Raw genomic sequence first — 8810 nt, forward strand, 5'->3', positions numbered from 1 at the left:
GCCCTTGACGTGCTTCGTTTGCAGCTTCCGGCTCACAGACTGGTGTCTGATGTCCCCACACACTGGAACTCTACACTGCACATGTTGTAAAGGATTTGTGAGCAGAAGAGGGCAGTTATTGCCTACTAGCATCAACAAGGCCGTTGGTATTCCATTCAGACTTTACACAGAAGATCTCAGGAGTGGACATGGATGTCAGACAAATGTAACATCCTCCAAAACATTGAGGAATCTATCAAGATGGTAAAAGGCGATGATGCCATAATCTGCGTCACCATCCTGCTTCTTTATGTTCTAATAATATTAATAACTAGCTGAAGAGCCCGGCGCTACCCGGACATAGTAACTAGCTGTGGTTAGTTATAGCAAATTATCATTATCCTCCATCCCATAGTCCCATGCCCATATACCCATCATACATATCCACGATTCCATAGGCCCATGCCCATATACCCATCATACATATCCTCCATCCCTATATATAGCATAGTTTAAACATTAAAAATCTGCATGTATATTTCCGGAGTCCGACAAAGACACTCACAGCCTCAGTATGGATTAGACAGGAATCTAAAAAGTAGAAAAAGGGTTATGTATTCGAAGCACACACCAGTATACACTGTTGGGGTATTTTTCAATCTTCTTATATATTTCAGTCTCAGTAAGACAGTTCAGACTCTCCGCAAGAGGAAATGAGATGGATACAAGTACAGACAGAAAGTCGTCTGATTGCAGAAATTTTAGAAATACTAATCACGGTAAAAACTCCCGGGAGAATTTTCAGAGGCGTTGCTGACCCTCAATTACTTTGTCTGTGGAGACAGCGAAAACAGTTCTTGTGAAGAAAGGTTTGCTGTATCGCAGCACCATGGAACCCATCACCGTTACTCATCTCCATCAAATTGTGATGACAGGGACAGATGTAGAAATTGTCCTCATTGCCTATCATGATCTGTCAGGTAACTTTGGAGTGCAAAAGACACAAGCCACAGGCCGTAGGCGATTCTATTGGATTGGCATGAGAGGACACATTTAAAAATGTGGGCAGGAATGTCAGTCAGAAATCCGTGAAAGCTGATGATAAACCACCCCTGCATCTCATTGTGAGTCGACGTCCATAACAAATGGAAGCCATTGATCATCTGAAGAAAGAGCCCAGCAGGACACGGCATAGCTACGTCTTAACCATCATCTATCATTTCACCAAATTTGTATTGGCAGTCCCAGTGAAGTATTTAACAGGCCAGACTACACAGTGGTGGAGCAGGGAGAGGTAAGTATTGCAAGTGCTGGTGCCCTGAGCAAGCAGGGGGGGCCCGCTCATGGGCGGCGGTACTGGCACAGGGCCCCTCATAGTACGCCGGTGTGTCTGACGGCGGATGTGCACCCCCACTGTCAGAGACACATGATTCTACTGTGAGGGACCTTGTGCCAGTGCCGTTGCCAAAGAGTGTGCCCACCGACCTGTCCAGGGCAACGGCACTCGCATGGGTGCGTGCGCCAGGTGGTGACCCCGGCCCTGTGGGGGGAGGCAGCTCAGTTAGGGAGGTGAAAAAAATGGCATATGTTGATGTTGGACATTCAGCAGCTGCAAATGGAGTAATTGGAGAAATCTGCTGAAGACGAGGACAAAAGCAAGAAATTTTTCTTGCAACCTACGTGTCAGCAGGGGAGGGTGGGACAAAATCCTTTGAAACCCATGCATCGTTCATTTTAATGAATGTTAGATCATCAACACTTTGGGTCGACAGACGGGTCCTTTTTTCTGTCAGGATTGATCCAGCAGCACTGAAGACTCGTTCAGATAACTCACTAGCAGCAGGGCAAGCGAGCTCCTGTAAGGCATATTGTGCCAATTCAGGCTAGGTGTGAAGTTTACTGGCCCAATAGTCAAAGGGGAATGACCGGTGAGGGAGAACATCGATATGGGAGGAGAAGTAGTTTGTTACCATACTTGACAACTGGTGTCTCCTGTCACTTTCGATCGATGCAGTATTACCAGTCGTGTGAGTGGTACTTGAAAAATCAGTCCACAACATGGTCATGAAACCCCTGTGTCCAACACCACTTCGCCTGTGTGCACCACGAACACCTCTTCCATGTTGCCCCCTACGGCTCGTTGGAAAAACATCACCGCCGCTGTGTGCTGGGAATGCCTCAAACAAACGGTTTACCAGAGTTGCTTGTTTGTTAGCCAATATTACCTCTAGGTTCTCCTGTGGCTGGATGTTTTGGAATTTGCCTTTATAGCGTGGATCCAGGATGCTGGCCAACCAGTAGTCGTCATCGTTCATCATTTTGGCAATGCTGGGGTCCCTTTTTAGGATCTGCAAGGCATAATCAGACATATGGGCCAATGTTCCAGGTGTCAATGATGCACTGTGAGTGCTGGGTGGAGGAGCACTGTCCGGCAAATCAACATCCCTCCAGTCACGCACAAACCCTGTACCTGACCTTGCCACGCCAACATTTTTTCTTGCCCCCTGAGAAGCATCCTCCTCCCCAAAATAATCATCCCCATCATCATCCTCCTCCTCTTCCTCTTCTTCCTTCACCTCGTCCACAAGACTTCCCTCAGCAGGCAATGGCTGACTGTCATCAAGGCTTCCCTCCTCCTCTTCCTCCTCGGCTGCAGACGCCTGCTCCTTAATGTGCGTCAAAGTTTGCATTAGCAGACACATAACTGGGATGCTCATGCTTATGATGGCATCGTCTGCGCTTACCAGCCGTGTGCATTTCTCAAATCACTGAAGGACTTTACAGTGGTCTTTCAGCTTCGACCACTGCACACCAGACAACTCCATGTCTGCCTGCAAACTGCCTGCCCATGTATCCTCCCACAAATGAATTACAGCCTGCCTCTGTTCGCACAGCCTCTGAACCATGTGCAGGGTGGAGTTCCACCTTGTTGCAACGTCGATAATTAGCCGGTGCTTGGGAAGGTGGAGCAATCGCTGCGGCTTCTGCATATGACTGGAGTGTATGGGCGACCGGCGGATGTGCGAGCACAGACTTCGCACCTTATGGAGCAGGGGTGTTAACTCCGGATAATTATTGAGGAAGCACTGCACCACCAGATTCAAGGTGTGAGCCAGGCAAGGTATGTGTCTGAGTTTTGAAAGGGCTATGGCTGCCACAAAATTCCGTCCGTTATCACTAACTACCTTGCCTGCCTCAAGATGTATACTGCCCAGCCATGACTCAGTTTGGTTGCAAGTAGTCGGCCAGTACCTCCGCGGTGTGTCTGTTGTCGCCCAAACACATCATCTTCAACACAGCCTGCTGACGCTTACCACTAGCTGTTCGATAGTGGGACAACTCATGTGCAACACTGGCAGCTGCGGATGGAGTGCTTGTGCGACTGCGCTCTGTGGATGAGCTTTCGCTTCTGGAGGAGGAGGGTCGCCTACAGCCAACTGTGGGCTAGGCAGCATTGTCCCACCGCCGCTGTCCCCTGTGGACCCTGCATCCACCACATTAACCCAGTGCGCAGTGATGGACATGTAACGGCCCTGGCCATGCCTACTGGACCATGCATCTGTTGTGAGGTGCACCTTTCCACTCACTGATTGCTTGAGTGCATGGACAATGGGGTCTTTCACATGCATGTGGAGGGCTGGGATGGCTTTTCGCGAAAAGTGCCGATTGGGTAGGTCATAGCGTGGTACTGCATAGGCCATGAGCTCACAGAAAGCTTTGCTTTCAACCAACCGGTAGGGCATCATCTCTAACGAGATTAGTTTGGCAATGTGGGCGTTCAAAGCCAGTGTACGCGGATGAGAGGATGAGTACTTTCTTGTCCTACTCAGAGTCTCTGTTAGGGTGAGCTGGACTTGAGAGCTGCATATGGTGGAAGTAACGGTGGACATGGCGGACTGAGAGAGGGTTGGTGATGGTGATGGTGTTGGTTGTGTTGCTGATGGCCTAGATTCAGTCTTTTGTAGCAATAACATTGTGATTCCATGACTGCTTTGCCCTTGCGATGACACCTCGACATTTGCTGCTGGTGGTGTGCTAACCGGTGGGCTTACAGTGGGGGAAGCGATGTAGCGTTTCTGACTACCTTCATTCGGAGCAGGTGCACATGTGATACGTGAGGTTTGGTAGTCCGTCCATGCTTGCAAGTGCATGGTGGTTAAATGTCTAAGCATGCAACTGGTTTTCAAATTTCTCAGATTTTTGCCTCGGCTAAAGGTCTTTGCGCACTTCTTACAGATAACTTTTGCCTGATCATTAGGATTTTGTTCAAAAAAGTGCCACACTGTACTCTTCCTACTATGGAAGACATTCTGAGACCTTGCACGCTGTGCTAATTTGACCGTCTGGCCAAGCTGTCCTGCAACTCTTTTGGTTTTTGTAACACTTTTTTGGACTGCTACGGTCAAGCCAGATAAAAGCTGTTGCAATGTCGTTGCCTGCTGCGGATCCTCCTCCTCCTCTTCTGAGCTATTGGCAGCGGCACCCTCTTCCCCAATGGATGCCAATCTGGGTCAACAACTGGGTCATCCATCACCTCCTCTTCAATTTCATGTGCACCTTCCTCTGTGTCACCGTGTAAGGTGGTATAGTATGCGGGAAGGGGCACTTGAGTTTCATCAGGGTCTGATTCTGCCTCAGTACACTGCGAGGACAATGTAGTGCTCTGAGTGAATGTACCAGCAGAAAAATCTAGCAGTGGCTGTGCATCAGTGCACTCCATGTCAGATTCATCTTGGACTGGGGAATTCACGATTTGACTTGCTAACCCAGGCATGGTATGTGAAAAGAGCTCCATGGAGTAATCGGTAGTGTGGCCTGCCACATCCTTCACTTTTGGTAGGGGTGAAGGACACAAGGAAAGGTGTTGTTCCTGACCAGGAGCCTCCACTGACGACTCAGTGCTTTTATTTTTTGAAACTTCAGAAGAGAAGGCGAGAGAGCTGGAGGCTGTGTCAGCAATGTAAGCCAAAACTTGTTCCTGAAGCTCCGGGTTTAAAAGTGGTTTACCTACTCCCTGAAAAGAGAGCCTTCGAGGCCTTGTGGAGCTAGACGATGACGCAGGCTCAACACCTCCTGCCTTAAGTGCTATTGTGCCTTTGCCACTACCAACAGATGCAACACCACAACCATCGAGACGAGCTGGCAATCCTTGCCCACTTCCATGGCGTCTTCCACCATACTTGCTCATTTTTGTGAAAATGTACCCAAAATACCACCAGCTATATGGTACTGTAAAACAAGGTAGAAGGTGTATCTACTATTGGTGAGAATTTGAATGTCACTATAGATTTGAGGACGCTGAACTATTATCTCAGGCCCAGGAGAGATTACACCTCAATGTAACAGGCTGAAATTGGATGGTGTATGACAAGGTGGAGGGTGTCTATAGGATTGGTGAGAATTTGAATCTCACTATAGATTTGAGGACGCTGAACTATTGTCTCAGGCTCAGGAGAGATTACACCTCAATTTAACAGTCCGAAATTGGATGGTGCATGACAAGGTGGAGGGTGTCTATAGGATTGGTGAGAATTTGAATGTCACAATAGATTTGAGGACGCTGAACTATTGTCTCAGGGCCAGTAGAGATTAGACCTCAATGTAACAGGCTGAAATTGGATGGTGTATGACAAGGTGAAGGGTGTCTATAGGATTGGTGAGAATTTGAATCTCACTATAGATTTGAGGACGCAGAACTATTGTCTCAGTCCCAGGAGAGATTACACCTTAATGTAACAGGCTGAAATTGGATGGTGTATGACAAGGTGGAGGGTAACTATAGGATTGGTGAGAATTTGAATGTCACTATAGATTTGAGGATGCAGAACTAAGTCTCAGGCCCAGAAGAGATTAGACCTCAATGTAACAGGCTGAAATTGGATGGTGTATGACAAGGTGGAGGGTGTCCATAGGATTGATGAGAATTTGAATGTCACTATAGATTTGAGGACGCTGAACTATTGTCTCAGGCCCAGTAGAGATTACACCTCAATGTTACAGGCTGAAATTGGATGGTGCCTGACAAGGTGGAGGGTGTCTATAGGATTGGTGAGAATTTGAATCTCACTATAGATTTGAGGATGCAGAACTATTGTCTCAGGCCCAATAGAGATTACACCTCAATGTAACAGACTGAAATTGGAAGGTGTATGACAAGGTGGAGGGTGTCTAAAGGATTGGTGAGAATTTGGATATCACTAGAGATTCAAGGACGCTGACAATGATGCTCTCAGTTCAAGTATGGACGCAGACAGCCTAATAAGCAGGACTGCTGCACACACAAAATGGTGGAAAAATGATCGCTTGGTAGCTTGGTAACTGTGCAGAAAAGAGGAAGAAAAGTATTTTTGCTTTTAAAAAAGCAGTTTGCACATCAGTGTGCAAACAGCAATGCAGCTATCGCGGAGCCTTATAAGGCAGCCTAATAACCAACAGAGCTGATGCACAAAAATAGAGCCTCCCCTGTCACTGCACGCAAAGTGTTGTGTTGTAAGTGGAAATCGCTAACAGCAGAAGTAGTTTTTTGGTTCCCTGCCTAACGCTCTCCCCCTTATTCTGAATCAGCAGCAGCAACCTCTCCCTAAGGACGGAGTCACACTAGCGATAAAATCGGACGAATGCAATGCGATAAAAAATCGCATTGCATTCGTCCCAATGTTATCCTATGTTGCTGCTCCCATCATGCGTTTTTTTATCGGATCTGTTCCTCGGACCGAGACAATCGCAGCTTGCTGTTTGAGAAGAGGACAGCTCTATTCAGTGTATTAATTCATCATGCTGCTAAAGTTGAAGTGAGATTAGGGATCTAGATAACATCTGGGGACTGTAGTCAACATGGCACTGTGACAAGCCCCATGGGGTCTAGCTATCTGTTTGACATAGTTTGTGCAAAGCTGAATAAAGTTGCGAGCAAAACCAGATTTTGATTCAATAACATGTTTGATGGATTGTCTAGTGGAAACACCCGTATCATAGAAGTCACATCTTTGACCACCATGCTCTCGAATTGACACATCTTGAAATCCAGCTGAAATGTCAAAAACTATAGCTTCTGGTCTCAAAACTGCAATGGCTCCTTTTTGATGTCCTCGTCCAAAAAGTTCAGTATTAGTAGGTGATGGATGGTCAAAATCTGGCCCAGGAACAACAGGCTATGGTAGTTTTGAATCCTGGCCCCATGCTCTTCCACATGCTCTTGCTCTGGCTCTTACAGTCATGATTTAATCTTGAACATTTCGCCTTCATAATTCAGAGACAGACTACAACGCTGCCCAAGCGTTCACCCTATGCTCCTCAAACTTTCTATCTGCACAGTAACTGTCTCTGGCAGAAGATGATGGTGGTAGTATTTGGTGCATTGAAGACAAAGTCATCAAGCAGCCATAACAATTTGCAACAGAAGTATTTTTTACAGAGATACTAAACTGTTCAATATGTGGCCTGTATTTTTGTTTTTTATAGCAAAATAGTGTTTATAACTAGGGTAAGACACAGCAAACACAGTTGAATGTAGCCCTAAAATTCCACTTTTCGTAGACAACAGATACATGAGGCGTGTCACAGAGATACCACACGGTAAAATATTTGGTCTGTATATATTTTTGACAGAAAAATAGTGTATAAAAATAGGGTGACAGACAGCAAATACAGTGGAATGTAGCTCTGAAATGGCACAATTTGAAGGCCACAGATACATCTGGCGTTTAACTGAGATACCAGACAGTTCAATATGTGCCCTGTATTTTTTAAATTTGTACCCCAAAGTAGTGTATAGAAATAGGGTGACAGACAGCAAATACAGTGGAATATAGCCCTGAAATGGCACAATTTGTAGGCCACAGATACATCTGGCATTTGCCTCACTTACCAGACTGTTCAATATGTACCCTGTATTTTTTAAAATTTGTACCCCAAAACAGTGTATAGAAATAGGGTGACAGACAGCAAATACAGTGGAATGTAGCTCTGAAATGGCACAATTTGTAGGCCACAGATACATCTGGTGTTTGCCTGAGATACCAGTCTGTTCAATATGTGCCCTGTATTTTTAAACTTTGGACCCCAAAATAGTGTATAGAAATAGGGTGACAGCAAATACAGTGGAATGCAGCCCTGAAATGCCACAATTTGTAGGCCACAGATACATCTGGCATTTGACTGAAATAACAGACTTCAATATGTGGCCAGAAGTTTTTAAATTTTTTTACCCCAAAATACTGTATACACCTAGGGTAACAGACAGCAAAAACAGTGGATTATAGGCCGGAAATGCCACAATTTGTAGACCACAGATAGATCTGGCGTCTGACGGAGCTAGAACACTGTTAAATATGTGGCCTGGATTTTTTCTGTCCCACCAAAATTGTGTCAATAAGTAGGCTATGACATTAAAAAAAAAAAAAATTTGTTGGAGTACTAAAATTTAGTACTAAAATAATAGGCAGCAGCAGACAGTAATGGACCCTTTTGATGTATGCAATGAGATCTATATACTCACATACAGTGCCTGCATGCCTTGCACTGATGTGGATATGCGCACATAGACTCCCCTGCCTACCTAGCAATACAATCTATATACCCCCTAATTAGCCCTAAAAAGAACAGTTGGTTTAGCTGGATTTGTGGATTTAACAATGGTAGACCCACACTAACTAATAAAAGCACAAATCTGTCCCTATTTCACCAGCAGCTCTCCCTACACTGTCTGATTTTGGAGCTGAATGCGCCGAACAGGACGGCGGCCAGTCTCTTATAGACCTGATGACGCTGTGCAGTCAGCCAATCACTGTAATACCTCAACAAAGATGGCTGCAGCAATACAGTGCATGGCA

Source organism: Dendrobates tinctorius, unplaced genomic scaffold (genome assembly GCF_039654945.1).
Source record: "Dendrobates tinctorius isolate UK_male_01 unplaced genomic scaffold, ASM3965494v1 ptg000086l, whole genome shotgun sequence".
Taxonomy (NCBI): Eukaryota; Metazoa; Chordata; class Amphibia; order Anura; family Dendrobatidae; genus Dendrobates; species Dendrobates tinctorius.